The sequence below is a fragment of the Sciurus vulgaris genome (assembly GCF_902686455.1).
Source record: "Sciurus vulgaris genome assembly, chromosome: 3".
Classification (NCBI taxonomy): Eukaryota; Metazoa; Chordata; class Mammalia; order Rodentia; family Sciuridae; genus Sciurus; species Sciurus vulgaris.
The window spans coordinates 36634664-36647775 of NC_136463.1; the positions used below are offsets into that span (position 1 = coordinate 36634664).

At 37.5% G+C, this 13112-nt stretch overlaps 1 protein-coding gene across 1 annotated transcript in view; it reads right to left on the reverse strand.

The window, feature by feature from the left end:
• The window catches only part of BCAS3 (BCAS3 microtubule associated cell migration factor), a 568797-nt gene that overhangs the window by 210906 nt on the left and 344779 nt on the right, over positions 1–13112 (reverse strand).

Sequence of the window (13112 nt, forward strand, 5' to 3'; positions counted from 1 at the left end):
AGTACTCCTAAATTTACAGTGTTTCTTATATTCCACTAGCCACAAGTTGACCAGTGACAAAAAAAATAAGGACAATGGCAAAAAGCAAAAAAGAGAAATGAGTCAGGAAACTATCCTCTTGTGTTATAAACAAAAACTTACAACTTATTTTCAGAAAAAAATTTTACAAAATTTGAGAATTACTTGCCACAAAATTATGGGAATTTATGATTGAGTATTCAGAAGAATACTTCTCTGAGCTCCTACTAAGTGCTATGTGTGGATGACTCAGTTTCTTTAAGCAGAAGTGGAACCACAAGCTAAGTGAATCAGGCCTCTAATTGGTAGATGCCTTATCTTTTTGAGATGTATACTTTAGAATGCATTTGCAAAAAGGAAAACTTTATCCAAAATCTTTTCCCATATCTTTCTTTAAAATACAAAACAGAAAACCTACCTTTATTATGAATTTGTGGAGAGTATTTCATTATACCCCCTTCCCCACTCAGGGACCATGACCTGCCTTAATATGAAAGTATATAAATTAATATTAAAGTATGGTATTTTGAGAATGTTTCAAAGTAAGGTCAAACTGGTGTTAAAAACCCTACTAGTGAAGGCTAAAATAACAGTCTGGCTGAATAGTCTTAAGTGCAGCTGACTCCAATTACTAAGTACATCCTAGCAATGTTTTTTACTAAAAAGAACAATGCAAGCAAGTCTTTGGGTTCAAAAATAAAGCCAAAGAGAACTTACTCATAAGCAAAATTGGAAAATTATCCCGATACTGCAGCTATACAGGCAGTTGACAGTTAACTTTATCACTGAGAATGTTTTTTTCCTTTCTTCTTTCTTTTTTTTGGGGGGGAGGAAGATACTGGGGATTGAACCCCAGGGGCACTCTACCACTGCATTACATCCTCAGCCCTTTCTATTTTTATTTTTATTTTGAGGCAGGGTCTCATTAAGTTGGCCAGGTTGGTCTCAAACTTGTGATCCTCCTGCCTCAGCCTCCTGAGTAGCTGGGATTACAGGTGTGAGTCATTGTATCTGGCTGAGATTTTTCTCTAAAAAATAATCAGAGAAATGAGGAGGATTATAAAAGAGAACAAATGCCAGAAGAAAACGCTTATTTAAATAAAAATATTTAAGAGAATTTATGAAAAATGGATATATGATCTAAATACTACAGAATCATAGAAACAATGGTTATAAATAAATTTTTAAATGTTATCATGGAGCATTTTGTACACCAAAATAGATAAAAATGTACACACCCATCACACAACCCCAATAACAAACCACCAAACCAGGCAATCCTGCTTTATCCACACCCTCTATTTCTCTCCCTCTATATTTTAGAGCAAATCCCAGATGTCATCAACCCCATTTTTGACAGACACAGTACATGAAAAATCATAGCTCTTCTAAGCACTTATTCAATGGTGCTTGATTTTTCCTGCCTTCACCTGCATCCCACATCAACTCAGATGATAAATCCCCCCAACTCAGAGCATCATTACTAGTAATAGCTGGTACTCCCAGGGAAATATACAAACAGAGTACTTATCAGATATGCAGGATCTGTATTTTATTTGAGGGCTGATGATCATGTACCCTTCCAAGCTTAAAATTCTCTGATTCTTCTCTGCAAACATCCACTTCTGATGTTCTGCTGTTACCAAAACTGGGTCCCATATTTAGCACCACTGAAGGTAGCATGCTACAGTAATTAAGACATCAGCATCCATCATACAAGTCTGAGTTTAACTTGGGCCCTGCCAGTTACTAACTTTGTGTACTTGGTCACACTGCTTAACCTTTCTGAGACCCTGTTCTCAACTCTAAAACTAATCACTACTACCTCACAGAATAGTCAGGAAGATTAAATGAGATAATGCATACCGAGTGTGTAGTCAAGTATACAAATAACAAACAGCTCATTAACAAAAAAAATTAACCAAGAGAATAAAAAATTCAATAAGGAAAAAAGTATATGGGGAAAAGGAGGAAATTAGAGAGAAAATGGGGTAAAAATACTCCACTTTATTAAATCTTACCTTCAGCTAACTTCTTTCAAGAAGTTGAGTATCTGTGTGATTGCTCAATGGGAACTTTCAATGAACTCATAATCTAAGCTATGGGTGATTCAAGCTCTACATAACTATATAGAACACTGAAGCCACCCATTCTCCCCCCCCCACACACACACATATAGGGACCTCACCTGAAGAATGTACTGCATACAAACTGGTTGGTCTAAGTACTCAAGGTAATGGAGACTGAATGCTCACTCCTTTCTTTAAATGAACTGGCCCTGTCAACCTGGACAGGTGAACCAGGGCAAAGTGACAGTACAGATAACCAAAGGCAGTTCCAGTTCCAGCAATGGACTCTCACCAGCTTCATGCCTGCACCATTTCATTTTTATACTTCTGGGGGAAAAAATGACCTAAATAAACAAAGTACATGGGGAGGTATTCTTTTTGCTTATGTAACATTTGTCAGGACACTTACAGATTAAGAGAAAATGTCTCAATTCTTACACTATCAAACCCCAGTGTCATATGGTTATTTCTTAAGAACTGACACAAGATTTTATGTAAGAATTGTCTAATACAATTGATTAATTTAAAAACCACAAGATAGCTTTTCACTGACTTTACAATGAGAGTATTCTTTTCTGAATTTTCTTTTGCATTCCAAAGTTGTAGAAAGGCTATACTAACAGAGATGACCGAAAGCCAGAAAACTATTTCTCCAGGGAAAAAAAAAAAAAAAAAAAGCGGGGGTGGGGGCGTAGAGAGCATAGAAACTTTTATGTGACTTCACAAATTGTGACTGAGTTGTGGAGTTTATCTGGGACATGTTTGACTGGGTTAACCTCTTAATGGATTACTTTTCCTTGTCTTTCCCACATCTACTCAATCCCGCTGCTAAGAATAATCTTCCCCACCTCAATACTTTTCATTCTTGTCCCCTGTTCCCACTTTTCCTCCAGCACTTTCCTTTTGCAATCTGGTCCTAACTTCCCTTGGCAGTTGGAACATCCACAACTTCCCATCACATATTCTTTGCTATATATTCAAAGCAGACTGCTGTTTTCTCCAAATTAGTCCAGTATGTGCATACCTTGGTGCCTTTGTTTCTTGCCAATAGGAGTCCTCTTCCTCAATCTTCACCTGTCAGCATTCCACCTATTCTTCACATTCTAGTTCAAATGGCATTTTTTTCCCCAGGAAACGCTGTTCATCTGTTCAAACTAACCTTTCCCTCCTTTGTGCCCAGAGAGAATTCCATCTGCCTTGTTTTATGGTCATTAGGGTTTTATTGTGATCAACTGAATTCCAAGCTTCTGGGGGCCAGAGGGCATGCCTTCTTCATACTTTGTTACCCCAGAGCAAGGAGCATGGTTAAATCACACCGAAAGGTGCTGCATAATGCCATCTAGGAAACCATCAATAATAGCCATTTACACCTTTAAAATAGGTTTCCCACACAAAGAAAACCTTTGAGGGAACTTTTTAAAATCAGTTTTATCAACTATGATGGAGATGATTTCTGCTACAGACAAAGTTTGAACTGAGCTCATATGATATATGCCCAGAATACAAAGGAAGCAGCCAGTCCTCTCTGTCATGACATGAGAAACTGAGGAAGACACATGTGTAAGAGGAAACTGCATAAGTACAAAACTGAAAACAGTATTTGTGAACCTCTTTTGGTCAAATCACAGACATCTTTAACCTCCTCACACTACCTCACAGAAGGAGCAAATTACAAAACAGGAAGGGAAAAAATATCTTTACACTTGGGTTTGTTTTCGTTTTTGGTACTGGGGATTGAACCCAGGGTCACTTAACCACCAAGCCACATCCCCAGCCCTATTTATGTCTTATTTTGAGACAGGGTCTTGCTAAGTTGCTTAGGGCCTCGCTAAATTGCTGAGGCTGGCTTTGAACTTGTGATTCTCCTGCCTCAGCCTCCTGAGGCTTCTGAGATTATAGGTGTGCACCACCACTCCTGGCTTACCTTTTTTAAAATTTTAAAAAAAAAATTTTAAGATCTTTATGTTTTTAGATTAGATTATCCATAATTCTAAGAGAAAACGTGTAATGTTTAAGCATAAGAACATATCCAGGCTGGTGCATGTGGTGCATGCCTGTAATGCCAGTGTCTTAGGAGACAGAGGCAGGAGGATCACAAATTCAAGTTCAGCCTGGGCAACTTAGCCATGCCCTCTGCAACTCAGTGAGACCCTGTCTCCAAATAAAATACAAAAAGGGCTAAAAGGGCTGGGGATGTAGCTCAGTGGTAAAGCCCCCCTGGACTCAATCCCTCATGCCAAACAACAACAACAAACAAACAAACAAAAAAAAACAAATGGACATATCCATAATTCAGAACTTAAAGTACTGGAAATCAGTACAAAGCAAGTACAGGGGGAAATAAACACAAATAAAAATATAAAAATTATTCATGGAAATCTGAGAATCAAAAGTTCATCTCTCATCTCCATTACAATTGAGTTGCTTTCCCCCACCATAGCCAATAGATTTCATGAATGTATTTAAACAAAACAAAGTGGGTTTAAATACAACTTTTCAAAGATTATAGTTAATTAAGGATAACATTTAATAATATTTTTAAGAATGTAATGCTGATGAAAGTACATCAACTTATTATAATTTTTCTTTTTATCTCATAATTAAAACCTCCATAATTATTTTTTCCCAAGATATGGATTCCTTTGAAAATACTCAGAAAAAATACCCAAAGAAGAAAACTTACTGTCCTGCTGAATGCCTAACTGCAGCTGTCACATGAACCGAGAGTCAAAAAAAATTGTGGCTAATTTTTTACTCTAAATAAAATAGAGGATTTCAATAAGCAAAGTCTCTTATCCCAACTGTATTTCTTAAAAACCTAAAGCATTCAAATCAAATACATTATCCATCTCATCCTCAACATCACCTCCTAAATGGATCATTTGTTTTGTGATAACAACCAAGTTAACAAATGCAAAACTGCTTACTAAAAGATGCTCAGAAATGCTGAAGAACTTCTAGAATGTGACTTTGCCACCAACAGAGTAATTCTGTCCATGTATTACTCATAATAAAGGTACAACAGTAACTTTTAAATCTGTATGATATGAAAGGATAGCTCTATCCTTTCCATATGTATTCAACACTGACAATTTATTCAATCAGAAACTGGGGTCTCTGGTTCCTGAAATGTTTTCTGGGTTTTATCTGTGCTATCCAGTAATGATAGCTATTAGTCACCTAGGACTATTTAAATTTAAATTAATGAAAATAAAACAAATCCAGCTCCATTGTTACAACAACCATACTTCCAGTGCTCAGGGTGCTATCTCACTGGACCCTGCAGATACAGCACGTGTCCATCATTACAGAGGGTTCTGTTGCACACGGCCATTCCAAGATCACCAGTCTCGTAAACCATATCTGTTTTAGTGCTATTCCTCCAAGGTGCTATCTGAAAGATAGACTTGATAATGCCACCTATAATTATTCTGTTGGTTTTATTAGTTGAAAATCAGTTCTTCATGACAATTCAGAACAGATTGTGCATTCCCTACCACTTCAGAATTTCTTTAGATGGGGAAAAGCAGTCGATTAGAGAACTCAAAGAAAACAACAACTACCATTAAAAAATAAAATAAAATAATTGTTGCTGTTGTTTGGCTCTTGAATGTCCCCTGAAGATCCATGTGTTAACATCTTGATCCCCAGGTTGGTGCTATGAGGAGGTGGTGGAACCATACAGGTGGAGCCTTGTGACAGGTCCTTAGGGCTTAGAGGCATTACCTTGAACCTTGAACCCTGACCCTATTCTTCTTTCACTCTCCAGCTGATAAGGTGAGCAGTTTTGCTCTGCCACATACCCTGCCATGATATGCCTCCTCATCACAGGCCCAAAACAAAGGGGGTCAACTGACCATGGACTGGAACCTCCAAAATTGTTAGCCAAAATAAAGCTTTTATCTGCATTAGTCAATCATCTGAAATATTTAGCCCTAGTAATAGAAAGGTTACTAATACAATCTTCCACAGAATATGTGCACTGTTCTACTGATAGGCAATTCAGTAATTAGCATTTTGAACAAAAATTATATTGTCATTATTTAAAAGTTGCTCTTATTTTCTACATATAAAACTATCTTTGGTATACAAGCACTTTTACCTAACAAATAATTTTATTATGTGGGAAACATCTGGTTTTTGGAAGCAACATGGTCAAGTTAAATAAACACAGGTTTTGAAACTAGACAAGAGCTGAATCCTGTGTCCCTTCATATATGCCTGCTAGTAACCTGTCTTTTGAGCAATTTACAGAATTATCTGCATTTTCTAAAACGTAAGAAGTGATAATCAGGTCAATTTCCTGGGCTTGAAGTTAATAATAAGTAATATAATAAATTTTTGGCATCAGCAACTACTAGCAACCATTGTGGAAAACAAAAAAATTTACCATAATAATGCCACTACTAATAGCTCTTAGTAAATAAATTCTTTTTTTTAAAAAAAGTTTTATTCCCAGATGTGATAGCACATTCCTATAATCCCAGCAACTTAGAGGACTGAGGTAGGGGGATCACAAGTTTGAGGCCAGCCTCAGCAACTTAGCGAGACCCTATCTCAAAAACCAAACCAAACCAAACCAAACCAACAAAAATCCCAAGTTTATAGCAGCACAATTAACAATAGCCAAACTATGGAGTCAGCCTAGGTGTCTACCAATGGATGAATCAATAAAGAAAATGTGGTATATATATACAATATATATACACAATAGAGTTTTATTCAGTCATAAAGAAAAGTGAAATTATGTCATTTGCAGGAAAATGGATGGAACTAGATATCATAATATTTAATGAAATAGGTCAGACTCAGAAGGTCAAGTCACGTGTCTTCTCTCATATGCAGAAACTAGAAAGGAAAAAGAAAAAGAAAGATTGGGGCAGATCTCATGAAAACCAAAGGGAGATCAGTAGAGGAAAGGGATCAGGGGAAAGAAGGGAAGAACTCGCATTACCTTTCAGACAGCACTTGGGAGGAATAGCACTAAATAAGATAATGACTTACAAGACTAGGTGATCTTAGAATGGCATGGGAGTGATACTGGCCAAACTATATTGTTATATTGTGACATATACAAATATATAACAACAAACCCCATCATTATGTACAACTATAATGCACCAATAAAAATGTAGGGAAAAAAAAGGGCTGGGATGTAGCTCAGAATTGTAGAGCATACCTGGATTCAATCCTCAGTACTGCAAAATAAATAAATGAGTAGATAAAATAATAAATGAAAATAAAAAGTTTTATTGAGATATAATTCATGCATTTGAACAATATAATTCAATATGAATTGAGGTTCTTAATTTTCAATCCAACAATTACTCAGCAATCCACCATGGCTGGTTACTGATGGTTTCTAGGACAGTGGTTTTCAAATGGAAACAATTACGCCCACCTAGGGACATCTGGCAATGCCTCCAATGTTTGGGGCAGGGGCATCTGCTACTAGTTTCTAATGAGCAGAGTCCAAGGGGTGCTGCTAAACATTCTCTAATGCACAAGACAGCTTCACAACAAAGAATGATCCAGTCCAAAATAATGCTTAGACAGAGAAACCTGTTCTAAAAATACAAAGTTGAACACAACACAGCATCTGTTTTGAAAAAGCTTGCTACCTGGTGAGGGAGTACAAGGTAGAAATGAGGTTATGCCTCAGATGCTAGCTAGGGCTGGAGAGAAGAAGACGGAATGCTTCCGTCAAAATAGGAGAGTCAAGTAGGAATTTTCCAGGGGCACTGAGGATGGAAAGGAAAGATTTCATTTAGAGGGAATAATGGGAAAACCCAGATATATATGAAGTATGCTGGGAGTCTAAGAAATGCCAGAAGTTCAGAATGGTTAGAGCTCAGGCTAAGACAGAAGGAGAGAGAGAGAGGAAGAGGGAGAACAAGAGGGAGAGGGAGGGAGGAGGAAGGAGAGGCAAAGAGAGGGAGAGAGGGACAGAAGAGGTACAAGTTTGGGTCTGACCCTAGGGTCAGTGTTTTCTGTAAAGAGCCGGATAATAAGAATCTTTAGGTTATACAGTCTCCTACACAACCACATAGTGAGATGGCAGCCATAGATAATACATGAATGAATGACAATATATATTTCATTACAACTTTACTGATGAGAATTAACATTTGAATTTCACAGAATTTTCAGTTTTTATAATATGCTAGTCTTCTTTTAATTTCCCCTACCATTTTAAAATGTGCAAACTGTTTGTAGCTGTGCACTGTACATAAACAGGTGGTGGCAGTAGTCAGACAAAGCCTGCTATGGTGTATAGGACCTCAAGGTGACAAGTTAGCTGACTGATAAAAAACAAAGCAGAACGTTTCCCTTCAGATCTCTGGAACTACTGACTGTCTTCGAGCTATTTCTTGCTTAAGAACAAATGCACACGGGCTTAACTTTTGTCATTATCTTGTTTGTAATACTTACGACGACGAGATGCTATGCTAACGCAAAGGAATAAAAAGCTTTTTTCAGGCCACTGTGGTGAAATGACATTTACCTAATGCAGATATAAATTTCGTGTTAATTAGTGGGCACTTGACACTGATGTAATCTGATTAGTGTGGCAAAGTCAGCCTTAAACTAGCTCCCCAGAACTGACAGTATGTCCTTGAATTAGGAGAACTGGGGCTAAGTGACAAAAAGTACCAGTTGTTAAGAAACCATTTATAATCATCTGTTATAATGAAGATAATACTAAGCACCTCACAGTGTCATGATGAGAGGTATGAGATCCAGCATGTGATACACAGTAGGATAGGTGGGCCCACTCTCTCTGGCCTGATTGGATTTCAAGTCAAATTCTAGAGACTTTAAGCTACTCACACATTTAAATTTGAAACCATTTTCAAGAGAGGAGTCTGATAACATTGAGCTCCAATTGTGAAGAAAATATATTGCTTTTTCGTGCTTTATTAAAGAAGTTAAGAGAAAAGTAGAGCAATAATCTAGGGAAACATTTTTTTAAAAAATTGTGCCAAGCATGGTGGCACATACCTGTGATCCCAGTGGCTTGGGAGACTGAGGCAGGAGGATCAGAAGTTTGAGGCTAGCCTCAGTAACTTAGTGAGGCCCTATGTCAAAAAAAAAAAAAAAAAAAAAAAGAAAGAAAGAAAGAAAGAAAAAGGAAGGAAAAGAAAAAAGAACTGGGGATGTGACTCAGTGTTTGAGTCCCCATGGTTTCAATCCCCAGTAATGAACAAACAAAAAAGTTGCTTCATCATAACTCTTTTTATTACTTTGTTTTTTTTTTTAATTTATTTTTATTGTAAACAAATGGGATACATCTTGTTTCTCTGTACATGAAGTAGAGGCATACCATTTGTGTAATCATATATTTACATAGGGTAATAGTTTTTGATTCATTCTGTTATTTCTTATTACTTTGTAAGGACAACGTATGGTGTTAGATTCAAATGACTAAAATCATATGAAATCTCAAAATTTATCTTTTGATCTTTGATGTGGCTTTTTTTTGTTTATTTCTTTGCGGTAGTGGGAATCCAACTGAAGGCCTTGTACAAGTTAGATAAGCGATCTACCACTGAGCCATATCTCTAGCCCTTTGATGTGGTTCTTTAGGAACAGATTCTGTGATCTTGGGGATATTATGTAGCATTTCCTAGGGACAAAACAATATGTCAAAATGTGTATTAAATGAGCTGTTTATAAATTTAATTACATAATTATACAGTATATGCTCAATTAATGTTAGTTACTATTAACTTGAAATGTCATTGCAATCACTATTACAGCTGCTAAATGTCCCACCATGACAGAGTCCCACCAACTTTATAATACTTCTGTATAATTCTAGAATTCAAAGGAGTTCCAAATCATTAAGACTGAAACCATTTTATAAAGGGATTAACAGATTGGAGTCACAGAGGAAGGTAAAGCAGCTTAGTATAAAGAGTGAGGGTTCTGCCTGGGAAGCTGGGGGAAAAGGACAGTTATTGGGTACAGGATTTCAGTTGGAGAGGAACAACTTCTAGTGTTGACAATAATTTATTGATATTTCAAAATAGCTAGTTGGCAAAATTTTAAAGGTTCCTGACAAAAGAAATGATAAATCTCTGACGTGATACATGATAATTACCCTGATCAAATTATTACACATTGTATATATGTACTGAAACATTATATAGTACCCCATAAATATGTATAATTATTAGGTTAATTAAAAATTTAAAAATCTTTTTTAAAAAGTGGCATCAGACATGTATATCTGTGAGTTCTAGTTCTGATTATCAGCAATCAACTTCATTAATTCAAGCATATAACTTAATTTCTCAAACCCTTGATTTCCTTATTTGTAAAAAGGAGATATAAATAAGATAGTGCTCATAAAGCAAGAATTTAGGTGCATGACACATTTTTCTAAAAATCATATTTCCTGTAATTATTATTTGTGATACTGGGGACTGAACCAGGGATTCTCTACCACTGACCTGCATCCCCAGTCCTTTTATTTAATTATTTGTTTTTATTAAGACAAGATCTCACTAAGTTGCATGGAATGGCCTCAAACATGTGATCCTCCTGCCTCAGTATTCTGAGCCAATGGGATTACAGGTAGACAACAAGGTGCCCAACCCTATTGATCCTACCCTGAAATTACATTTTTTTCCACTCCTTGTTGGAAGACACATGTGTATACTGATCCTATGTTGATTTTGAACATGATTCTTAACTAACCATACTGGTTTGAGTGAAGCAGACTATTTTATTTATTTCCCACTCTATCTCTTCTCTGTGTGACTCCTTTATTATTATATTCCTTATTTTCAAGTTTTGTTGTGTTCTTTCAATGCTTCCATCTTACCAACCCTACTCCACAAATCTTGTGAATACATATGTGAAAATCATATATTAAGTATTCCTATAAAAATGCTTTTTTTAAAAGGATTACATAGTAAGGAGCTAAAGACAGTAATTACTGCAGAATCCAGGCTGTTACAGTCCAATGAATGTCACAGAGAGCACCCTTCCAATTCATTTGCTTCAAGAGGCGAAGGAAATAACTTACTTCCTTTCCCTCTTTTCTATCTGGCTTTTCTGATGTGTTCCCAGATTCTCAAAGAAAGATTCAGATATCCATGAAATCTTAATATGCCTATTTGATGCCAGGAAAAATAAAATACAGTATGCTAGTATTGTAGACTGGGAAGTACTTGAGGGAGAATTTGATTCAGTCTAAAAAATTACTAAGTCTTTCTTCTCCTGTTAACAGAGAAGCAATGTTAACTGGCTCCAACGTGCATGGAATTCTACTACCCTGGAGCATGCTCATGGAGTAATCCTAGAAACTTGGCAATATGTTCAGCAGTCTAAATCTTCATCTTTTGGCAGATGAGCTGTAGCAATTTTTGGCTTTTTCTACAGACCTTGTACTTGACATCAGTTAGCCTAGACTCAGACCCTAACTGACCCTGCCTTTGTGCTGGGGTAGAGTTTAATCTTTAAGAGACCCACCCTCAAAACTCAGCCTCTCAATGAGTGTTCTTTAATCTCCACTGTTCCTCAGAATGAAATACTTAATACTCCTTTATATCTGACAACAATTAACTAATTTCTTATTTGTCCTTGTTGTTCTGTCTTTTCACTTTGTTTCTGTTTTCTTTTGCATGAGATAGAGGCAAAAATACCCAAAAGGCATAGGGTTAATCTTAAATGTGTTGTTTACAGTAATTATTCTATATTTTTATCAGTTTGTTCATTGAACTGGATTAGATTTAATTTGAACTTTTGCCTTGGACTTGGGAGGAGTGGGCAAACTGGGGGTCGAGCCCAGGGATGCTTTACTGAGCTACATTCCCAGTCCTTTTTAATCTTTTATTTTGAGACACGGTCTTCCTAAATTGCCCAGGCTGCCCTTGAATCTGTGATCCTCCTGCTTCAGCCTCCTGAGTAGCCAGGATTACAGGCATGTGCTACCACACCCAGATAACTGGATATTTGACAGTTTTCCAAGTACAGTAAGACTTTCTCCACAAAGAGGAATTCACTTGATTGCATTACCTGCCTCTGAAATTCAAATCTTTCAGTAGGTCAGGCCACAAATCAGAGGGGTAGAATTTTGTGAACTTTGCTTATATTCTTTTTTTTTTTTGGTTTGCTTTAGTATATTGGACATCTTTCTAATATAAACTATGAGAAAGCAATTCCAATTTAATGGAAGAGATGCCAAGAGATTCAAGATTAATGTTATCCACTATTAGTGTGTAAAATTGAGGGAAAGATCAGTGAATCGTGCTCATAGAATTCTGCCCCCATGGGAGATGGAAGGGTCAATCCAAAGCCACCTATTGAAAGATGAAGAAAGATGGACCCTCAGAGCATGAGTTTCTGGCTAGAATTTGTTCCTTGCTCACTATGTCAATTTCTTCTCCCAGTCCCTTCAGGCTGATTCTCTAGGTTAACGTGGTGATCATGTTTGCTGTAGTAGAGGAAGGAAGTGGGCTGAACCCAGTGGCAGTGTTGAAAAGCTTCCTGAATCACACTTGGCCCAGGCTTCTCCAGGGAAGATGGACAGAGGGAAAGGAGGTGCTGGCACCAAGGGAGGGCTTAGCATAGGGCTCCGGAAAGTTCAGAGTAGCTGGAGGCCCAGGTGGTGGGACACACCTGGACAGCAAAGAACTCCTATGGCCATGAAAGTCTGCAGTGCCCACACAAGGGACAGCAGTCCAAACCCCATAATGCATAAGCAGATGGAGCCATATGGGGAATGACAAAGGGACTTGCCCTAATCTGTCTCTCATGTGGGACTAACCCAGCCCCATTAAGCCCACGGTGGGCAGCCTGGGAGAGTGGTGGTCAGGGTAGCCCAGTGTTGGACAGGACACCATGGCAGACAGACCCCATCTGGTTTCTGAGGTGAGCTGGTATCTCCATTCCTCAGAGCCTTTGGACATGCACAGAGCTGCAGGAGGTCTTGCTGGCTGAGAACTTTGGAAAGCTCCCTCTAGTGAGACTGGGCAGGGGTGGGGACTGCCTTGAGAAAGCAGCTGAGGAATGGAT